General features: G+C 39.2%; 1 protein-coding gene across 5 annotated transcripts in view; it reads left to right on the top strand.

Moving 5' to 3' along the window:
- Nucleotides 1-1,059: 1,059 nt before the first annotated feature.
- Nucleotides 1,060-9,148, top strand: part of LOC123513302 — a 197,478-nt gene continuing 189,389 nt past the window's right edge. Inside the window, exon 1 of one of the 5 annotated variants that reach the window (XM_045270391.1) lies at nt 1,060-1,387. The gene's annotated coding sequence lies outside the window, so the exon portion shown is untranslated. Of the gene's footprint in view, nt 1,388-7,254; nt 7,388-9,148 lie in introns of those variants that run through there. The other 4 variants (XM_045270390.1, XM_045270394.1, XM_045270393.1 and 1 more) reach the window with 4 other exon arrangements.

The following is a 9,148-nucleotide window of genomic DNA, read 5'->3' as shown; positions in this document are numbered from 1 at the left end:
GTTCTCACCTAGTCTCCACACTGAGTTCCTCTCATCCTCTGACCCATTCACAACCATTACCTTGCTCTTTTCACTGCTAAACCTCACTCCAAAGTCTCTTCCATACCCATCTACAACATCAAGCAAACTCTGAAGCCCTTCTGCCGACTCACTCATAACAACAACATCATCTGCATACAAGAGCACACCTATCTTATCATTCCCCACATTTACACCTGCATTCATTCTCCTCAATCTAGCCGCCAGTTCCTCTGTATATAAGCTAAAGAGGATTGGTGATAATATGCAACCCTGCCTAACTCCTCTTTCACTCTTCACCCAGTCTGTCTCTACATTTCCTAGTTTATACTTAGCTCTTGTATCCACATACATACATACTTCGCACTATGTTAACTATCTTTGAACTTAGCCCAATCTTTTCTAGCACTCTACCTAGCATTTCTCTGTTCACCCTATCATATGCTTTCTCTATGTCTAGAAAACCTAAGTATAACTTGCTACCATCTTTCTTCTTTCTCTCAATCAATTCATTCACCACAAACAGATTGTCTTCAGCTCTCCTGTCCACACGGAACCCATTTTGCTCTTCACCTAACACTCCATCTCTCTCAATCCATTTACACAATCTTTCATTCAGAACTGCACTGAACACTTTTCCTACTGTGTTAACTAACGCAATTGGCCTGTAGTTTTTCAACTCATTCTTACTCTTGTACCCTCCCTTATGCAGCAAGGTCACCCTGCATTCATTCCACATTCTCGGCACTCTCTCCTCCTCCCATTCTGCTTCTTCACACATTTCTCCACCTCCTCCCTGCTGATCCTTTCATTCAACTCATCTGCATCCTTTCTCTCCAGTGTCACACGCCCTTCACCCACATCAAAGACCTCACCTACACCTCCAATCTTTTCCCAAAACTCTTTTTTTATTGCCCTTCTCATTTCTTCCTTATCACCACTGCCCCATTCACCTTCAGGCTCTCCACATTCTCATTGTCAGGCATCCCCTCACCCCTCAGGAATCTGTACCATTCACGACCACCTTCCACACCTTTCTCTCTAAGGGACTGAATCACACTTTTCTCACATTTAACTTTAGCATTCATTATCTTTCGCTTTGTCGCTCGTTGCTGACTCACATACGCTACCCACCCCTCCTCTTCGGATTTTATCTTATTCCTTCTTACCTCCGGAGTGATCTCAAGCCACCTGTAGCATGAAGGTCAAGATTAAGATTTTGTGGCGCGTAAAGTCTGGAACGGTAGAAGACGTATTATCGTGTGTATGCTACCGACAAAAGAGGCAATGCCCACAAATTCCGAACAAGAATAAGAACTCAAGACCATCATGTGTTAATCGGTAATTAAGACCTATCATTTGCATATGCGTAAGTTATCAGGAGACGACATTCAATGGGCGGAATTGCCGCAGTTTCAACCAATACACCACACGTAACTGTACACATTCTCACGGTCTAGATCACACTTGTACAAGCATTTCTAACCCTATTTTACCCTATCGGAAATTAATAATAACTTCAGGGCAGAATTTCTAAGATTTACCTCAGTTATTAGCTCTGGGTCATTCCACAGCAGTCAGTCTGAGAGTACTGTGTGTTCGTGTTAATTATTAATATTGCGCAGGCACTGAAGCAGTCTTTCAGTCATTAGGTAAGGTTAGGTGTAGGGTAGGGTTTTGGTGTTCGCTATATTCAGGCCATTTCATTAAGTTGTAGAGAAATTTCCCCATATTTATAGTCCATTTCTATTTCTCTAGACTTTCTCAAGAGATCATATTTTGCTCGTTTTATGTTTTCCCAACCCTAAAACCCAGCTTTCCCAGGAGGTCCCCAAGCTTGTTAGACATAGGGAAAAAGAAACATAAGATAAGGTGCCTACCTATATTGGTTGAAACTGCAAATTTACCCAATGGACAATTATACATGAATGAGTAGAGCGAAATGTTAAGGATGTCTCATTATAGTGATTGATTTGTTGTTTACTTATTATTTTAAATTATTGTCAACTCTATGGCTTCTACTTTGATAAATGTCCAGGATTAGTATTAACTTTGGAAAATTAGCATATCATGCTACAGACAGTTGGATTAGGCTTTGGTTAGACTTAATTATATATGTCTTAGTTTAGTTGGTGAAAGAAACTAAAATAGACCAAATTTCGTATTTCTTGAAAAAGTAAGGAGATAAATTATCTTATTTTGCAAAGGATTGATTTGTAAATTTATACTTTACTTTCCTGAAAAGTTAAAAAGGGATCTGCACTCATGATGTTTTTGTTGTGATTGAAAGCCTTGTTTATCTTTATCTTGATGCTGCCAGCCTCCTCTAAACTAACCTAACTACATTAAGGTAAATTTTTGCTTTTTCACCACTCTCAATTCTGCATAAAGCTGTTTTAGGTAAAGGTTCAGTAGGTATAGCTCCAGTGCATTATTTTTCGACTGGTTTCTTCCTGCCCTTAAAGCCCATTGCATACATATAATACAATAGTATCAAGTTTCAGAAAAATGTCACCAGCTGCCAAGCTTGGGGACCTGTGGCAATGTGAAATTTCAGATGAGTGATATGAAAATGAGTAATTTCCAGGGAATTAATTATCAGAATCACCCCAAACATGGCAAATATGTGACCAGAATCATTTAAAACATACCCATACATACAAGGAAAGCACATTTTGTGGTAGTGGTCCAGTATAGCTATGCCTCCTTATTTTTCTGTTATTTCCTTTCACACCTTCATGAAACCCATAGTATGCATATCATATGATAGTATAAAGTGGCAGAAAAATGTCATTAATCCTCATGATATTACAGGTGACTTGGGATTTCTCCTAAGACAGGTTTTTGTATCTACCCCCAAGCGGGACTCATTGGAAATTTAACATTTAACACCATGTTAAGAAATAAATCACTACTATGCTTTACATGTTCTAACATAACTTCAACCTAATGTAAGCTTCACTACTGTGTTTTACATAATGTAGCCTAACCTCTAGTATAAATCTAACCTAAAATAAATGTAACATGCAAAGTAAAGCTTAGCAGTGTTAAGATTAAGTTAGAATATGTAAAGAATGGTAGGGACTTATTTTCCAACATGCATTTAATATTTTATTTCCAACAAGTCCTGTTTGAGGGTAGATAAAAAAAAAAACCTGGCTCAGAAGAAATTACAAATTACTTGTAGTATCAAGAGGCTTAGTGATATTTTTCTGTCACTTTTGACTATCATTTGATATGCATTCTATGGGTTTTGTGAAGATGTGGAAGGAAATGATAAAGAAAATGAGGCACAGCTATACTGGACCATTACCCATTTTGCAGGGAGAAAAGGCTGGGTCAAAGAGGTGGAGTAAGGTGTGAAGAGGGAGAAGAGGAGAGAAATGATGGACAGGGGGATGAAAGAGTGCTAAGGAAGGTGCAGTCTGTGTCAGATCTTGTTGAGATGGGCAATGTGAGGATGGGGGGAGATTGAGAGTGCTGATTAAGGCAGAAAAATGTTGATGAGGTGTATAAATATTTCCTTGATAAATTGCATACAGACCAAGTAGCCAACAATCTCAAGTAGAACAATAAGATCACAAAAGAATGAGCCTAAGTAGATGACAGATTAAAACAATACATAGAACAGAAGAGAAGCAAATATAGGAGATTAAAGGCAGAAAATGAGGTTTTAAAAAATGAGGTTTTAAGGCCACAATGTAATTAATTAGAACAGTTAAGAGGTGAATGAGGAAAGTTAAAAGCAATTATTAGTTGAAGGTAGCCAGCCAGGAAAAGACAGCTCCCAAGTGATTTTTTCAGGTATAGCTATAAGGTAAGAACTAGAGAAGAAATATATACTTTAAAAACAGCTAATGAAGAGCTGTGTAGTTCTAAGGATGAGATTTATAAAATCATAAATGAATATTTTTTAACTGTCTTCTCCTAGGAAAACATCCAGGAAATTCCAGATAGCAAACAGATTTTTAGAGCAGAAGAGAGTGAGAAGCTGACAGATACTTATGCAGCTAACTAAGGAGAAGGTAGAACAAGAGATTGATTGACTGAAAAAATTAAAGTCACCAGGATCTGATGAAATACAGGTATCCAAAAGTACTTAAGGAATGCAAGGATGTTGTGAGTGAGCTGTTAGCATTGGTCTTTAGGATGTCACTAGCGTCAGGTGAGGTACTGATAAGGTGGAGGCAAGCCAATGTTGTACCTATGCAGTATTTAAGAAAGGAGATAAAACCCTAACATTTAATTATAGACGTGTCAGCTTAACTTCAATTGTAAGTAAAGTACTGGAGTCAGTAATAGCAAAAAACATTAGGGAGCATCCAGAAAAACACAACATAATAAACCACTCTGTATGATTTTACGGATAGAAAGTCATGTCTTACAAACTACTTAGACTAGTTGAATTTATGAAGCGGCAGATAATGGTGATAGTTATGACGTCCTATACATAGATTTCAGTAAAGTATTTGATGAGGTACCATATCAGAGGCTCTTGAAAAAGGTTATGGTGCACAGGATAGAGGGAAAAATATTAAGCTTGATGAAGTTGCGGTTAGGCAATAGGTGACAAAGTGTAGTAATAAATGGCTCTAAATCCAAGTGGAGTCAAGTAATTAGTGGGGTGCCATCAGTTTTGGGGTCATTGTTATTTCTGATATTTAGATCATAGAATTTATAGTGATATTAGTAAATTCACAGATGACACAAAGATAGATTTATTAACTAGATCAGATTCGGATGCCATTGCCTTGCAGGTAGATTTAGGCCCTGTTCCACGGCGCAATATGTAACCATCACGTAACCATCTGTAAGTGAATAAAATTCACTATAGTGGGGAAAGGGATTTTATGACGTTTCTGTGTGCTATTGTCCTGCACAGCCTATGAAGGTAGTACACCTACTCTAGTGGAAGGGACAGTGTTTGATTGTCGAATGAATTCCATTCATCCATATATAGTAATCGCTGAATCTCTCGCCTCAGCAAAGTTTAATTTCTTCTATGAATAATGTCTAGAGCGTCTATAATAGGACTGTAAAAAGACCTCTTCTGTGATGCACAGGCGACATTTGGCAGTTTCCTCAGGGTGGCTGTTTTGTCTGGTGCCGCGTGCGACTGGCTGGTGGCTCTTGCTGCCCAGACCTCTGGGTAACTCGGTCCCAGACAGTGGGGAGGTGAAAAGGGGGAGGTGAGTGTGCCTTGGAATGAGACCTTAGATAAGATGAATGAATTGACAGACAGATAGCAAATGCAGTTTAGCATTAACAAATGCTAAGTAGAGGAAGAGCTTAAGTAGAGGAAATCCATGCAATAGGTACATGATAAACAACAAGGTCTTGGTAGGTTCAGAACATGAAAAAGTTTTAGAAGTTATAGTTAGCTCCAATCTTGTTCTAAGAAAGCAATGCATAGTGGCTAGAAATAAGGCAAATAGGGTACTGGGATTCATCTTTAGGAGTGTTAAAAGCAGAAGTCCTGAAGTAATATTGAAATTATATGGTCAGACTGCATTTAGGTTATACGGTATAGTTCTGGTCCCCACATTATAGAAAGGATATGCATCTATTAGAATTAGTGCAGAGGAGGATGTCTGAAAAGATACAGGGGATGAAGGATATTCCCTATGAAGTGAAATTGCAGAAACTGAATTTTCCTTAGAGAAATGTAAAATTCCTTAGAGAGATGCAAGTTAAGAGGGGACTTGATAGAAGTATTTAAGTGGTACTGGGGTTATATCAAGGGGGAGATGAGTAATGTTTTTAGGATCAGTATCCAGGATGGAACCAGAAATAATGGGTTTAAGCTTGAGAAATTCAGATTTAGGAAAGGAATGGAAAGAAGCTGGTTCTCTAACAGAGTGGTTGATAAATGGAAAGGACTCAGTAATCATGGTGTTAATGCTTGGTTAATAGGAAGCCTTAAAAAGATTAGATAGATTTGTGGATGGGGATGATCGATGGATTACCGTATTTGATGGCTCATATAATGCACCTACGTGATCTGTTGACTTCATGAAGGGTTGGATGTCTCTGAAAGGATGTGGAAAGATGTAGGGTGGTATCAACAGTGTAGAAGTGGATAGGGCAAGAAGTTTGCTTAAGAAGATCATTAATGAACAATAGAAAAAGAGTGGGTGACAAGACAGAACCCTGAGGAACACCACTACAAATAGATTTAGGAAAAAAACACTGGCTGTCTACCACAGCAACAATAGAATGGTCGGAAAGAAAACTTGAGATAAAGTTGCAGAGAGAAGAATAGAAACCGTTGGAGGGCAGTTTGGAAATCAAAGCTTTATGCCAGACTCTATCAAAAGCTTTTGATATGTCTAATGAGACAGCAAAAGTTTCACCGAAATCTCTAAAACAGAATGACCAAAACTCAGTAAGGAAAGCCAGAAGATCACCAGTAGAGCAACCTTGATGGAAACCATACTGGTGATCAAATAGAAGATTGTGAAGTGACAGAGGTTTAAGAATCTTCCTATTCAGGATAGATTGAAATATTTTAGACAAGCAAGAGATTAAAGTTAAAGGGATTAGAACAATCACCCTTTTTAGGTTCAGCTTGAATGTAGGCAAACTTCCAGCAAGAAGGAAAGGTAGAAGTTGACAGACAAATGGGTAGTATTTCAGTGGTCTTCCTTTCTTCTTCAGGCACTCCTTGAGACGTTTAGGTACAGAATCAGCTAAGTTTTTTAGATGTTCTGCATCGATATTCCTCCACGCCTGCTGCACTGCCTTGATCAGCTGTGGGATGGTGTGTGTGTCGTGCTGCCTTAGATCCCTTTTAATAATGGCCCACAGGTTTTCGATGGGATTTAAATCTGGAGAATTTCCTGGCCAGTCTACAATAAAGTCTACCTGACAGTCTTTTAGCCACTGCTGTACATCATGGGCAGTATGACATGGTGCCCCGTCCTGCATAAAAATGTCAGTCTGGCAAGCCTCAAAACACTCAGGCAGGTGGTCACTCAAAAGCTCCAGGTAGGTGTTTTTATTGAGGTTTTCATTCCTCGGCAGCACAACTAATTGTCCCTAGCCATGGTACCCAAAAGCACCCCACACCATAACACTGTCAGGGAATTTTTCAGTCAGGCGTGTATAGCGTGGGTCAAGCGGGTTGCTACCACTGCGACGGTACACATTCCCACCTCTCTTCCCAGTCACAGAAAAAAGTGATTCATCACTCCACAGGATCCACTGCCACTTTGCTGCATCCCACTCTAAATATTTCCAGCAGAAAGCAATCCTGTTCTTCACTTGTGCTGAGTGAGACGAGACTTGCAACGAGGGCGACAACTGCGGTATCGTAGCCTGTCGTGGAGGGTACGCTGCACCATCGTCTTGGAGACATCAGCCAGCAGGAGTGGGTTATTTTCCTTTATTTCACTTGCTGAAATCTGTGGGTTACCCTCAACTTGCCGCCTGATTATATTAGCAGTCCATTGTGTAACTTTTAATGGCCTCCCAGAGCGGTGTCCATGCTCCGGTAAATCCATGGCGCCACCATCCTTGTAGCGCTTGATCCACTTTTGAACAGTTCGTTCTGCCAATCCTACAATTTTAGAAATATCCTTCACAGACTGCCCTGACCTGTAGAGGGACACAATGCTTGCCAGCTGCTCCTTTGTAGAGTGCCTGGGATTTTCCATGTACTTCGTGTAGGGAACAATGAGACTGTGTCAAGGTGACCTTACTCGCAGACCATTTGAAAAAAACTGCCAACTTGGAGCCAGTGAAACATACCCCAAGGCGGTTACAGTTGCAGAGCGTTGCACTGACACTGCCTGATGTACGATGTCATTATCAGCTGGCTACGAGAGAGACTCGACACACTGTCTCTATCGGTGAATTACGTTACCATAAAATGTAATGCACGGATAAAGGGCTATTTCAGCTGTCCATTAACCTTCGTTATTATAATGAGAACAGACGTATCTATCTTTCGTCTGTCATAAGTTTGAAAAATGCCATCTTAGTGAGTCATGTTCGATCAATCAATATATGCATAAAGTTGGGTATGAAGATCATAATCATCCGTGGTCCTCACCATTGCCTCGTCACGCGATACCGGGCGATACATTGCGTAGAGTATCGTTCACTAATATAGAGAAAACGGAGAAGCCATATTATAGGGAAAACTTCTGTAAGATTATTGGACAGTTAAAGGATGCCTCTATGACACAAAAAAAGTTCAATACAAAGGTTAATAATATGTAGGGCTCGCTCTCATTTGTTTTACGCTTGTTGCGTCGGAGCCGCACGAACTTTTGGCGCGGACTGTATATATATATATATATATATATATATATATATATATATATATATATATATATATATATATATATATATATATAGTTGATAGTTGAAATTGTAGATACGAAATAACAGGGATACCAGCAGAAACCTTCACATTTGTCCTGCTTTATTATCAACATTTTGCCTTTCAATAGAAGGCATCTTCAGGATCTACAACAAAAATTAGAAAACTAAAAACACAAATATAAAAGTGAGTCTTACACAGACATTATAAAAAATATTGTACGACATCGTCTCCTTGACACACGAGTTGACTTAAGACATCTCATGATAGGCTAAAAACCATTAGAATGATGTTATTGCTGCTGGTGACAGCCCTCCTATGACCGTTAGGGACGTCATAGTAAAAAAAGAAGCTGTAGTCTGACTCCAGCATTATATAGTTAGTTACTCCTTCTGGCATGTTAACATAAACAGCAAACATGATTGGTGCTAGTACTGAAACTTCTGGGAGTCTACTTATTACTTCTCTCAAATTTGACTTTTCACCTCTGACAACTTTCCTCATTTCCCTTCCCCGTTAAAAAGTCAGTCATCCACCTTATAATGATCCTCCCTGTCCTTCAATAATTTTCAATTTCCATATTAACCTTTTGTATGGTACTTTATCAAACGCTTGATTTAGATCCAAGAATATGCAATCAGCCCATCCATCTCTCTCATTCACTACATCCACTACTCTTCAGTAAAAATTTAACAAATTAGTTGTACAGGATCTCCCTTCCCGGAACCCAAATTGTTTCTCTGTTATCACTCTGTTCTCTTCCAGGAATTTCACTCTCCTGTTCTTGATTATTCTCTTGCAAAT

The sequence above is a fragment of the Portunus trituberculatus genome, chromosome 35 (genome assembly GCF_017591435.1).
Source record: "Portunus trituberculatus isolate SZX2019 chromosome 35, ASM1759143v1, whole genome shotgun sequence".
In the NCBI taxonomy this organism is placed as follows: Eukaryota; Metazoa; Arthropoda; class Malacostraca; order Decapoda; family Portunidae; genus Portunus; species Portunus trituberculatus.
Note: the sequence above shows the minus strand (reverse complement) of the source record. Positions and strands in the feature narration are given on the sequence as shown.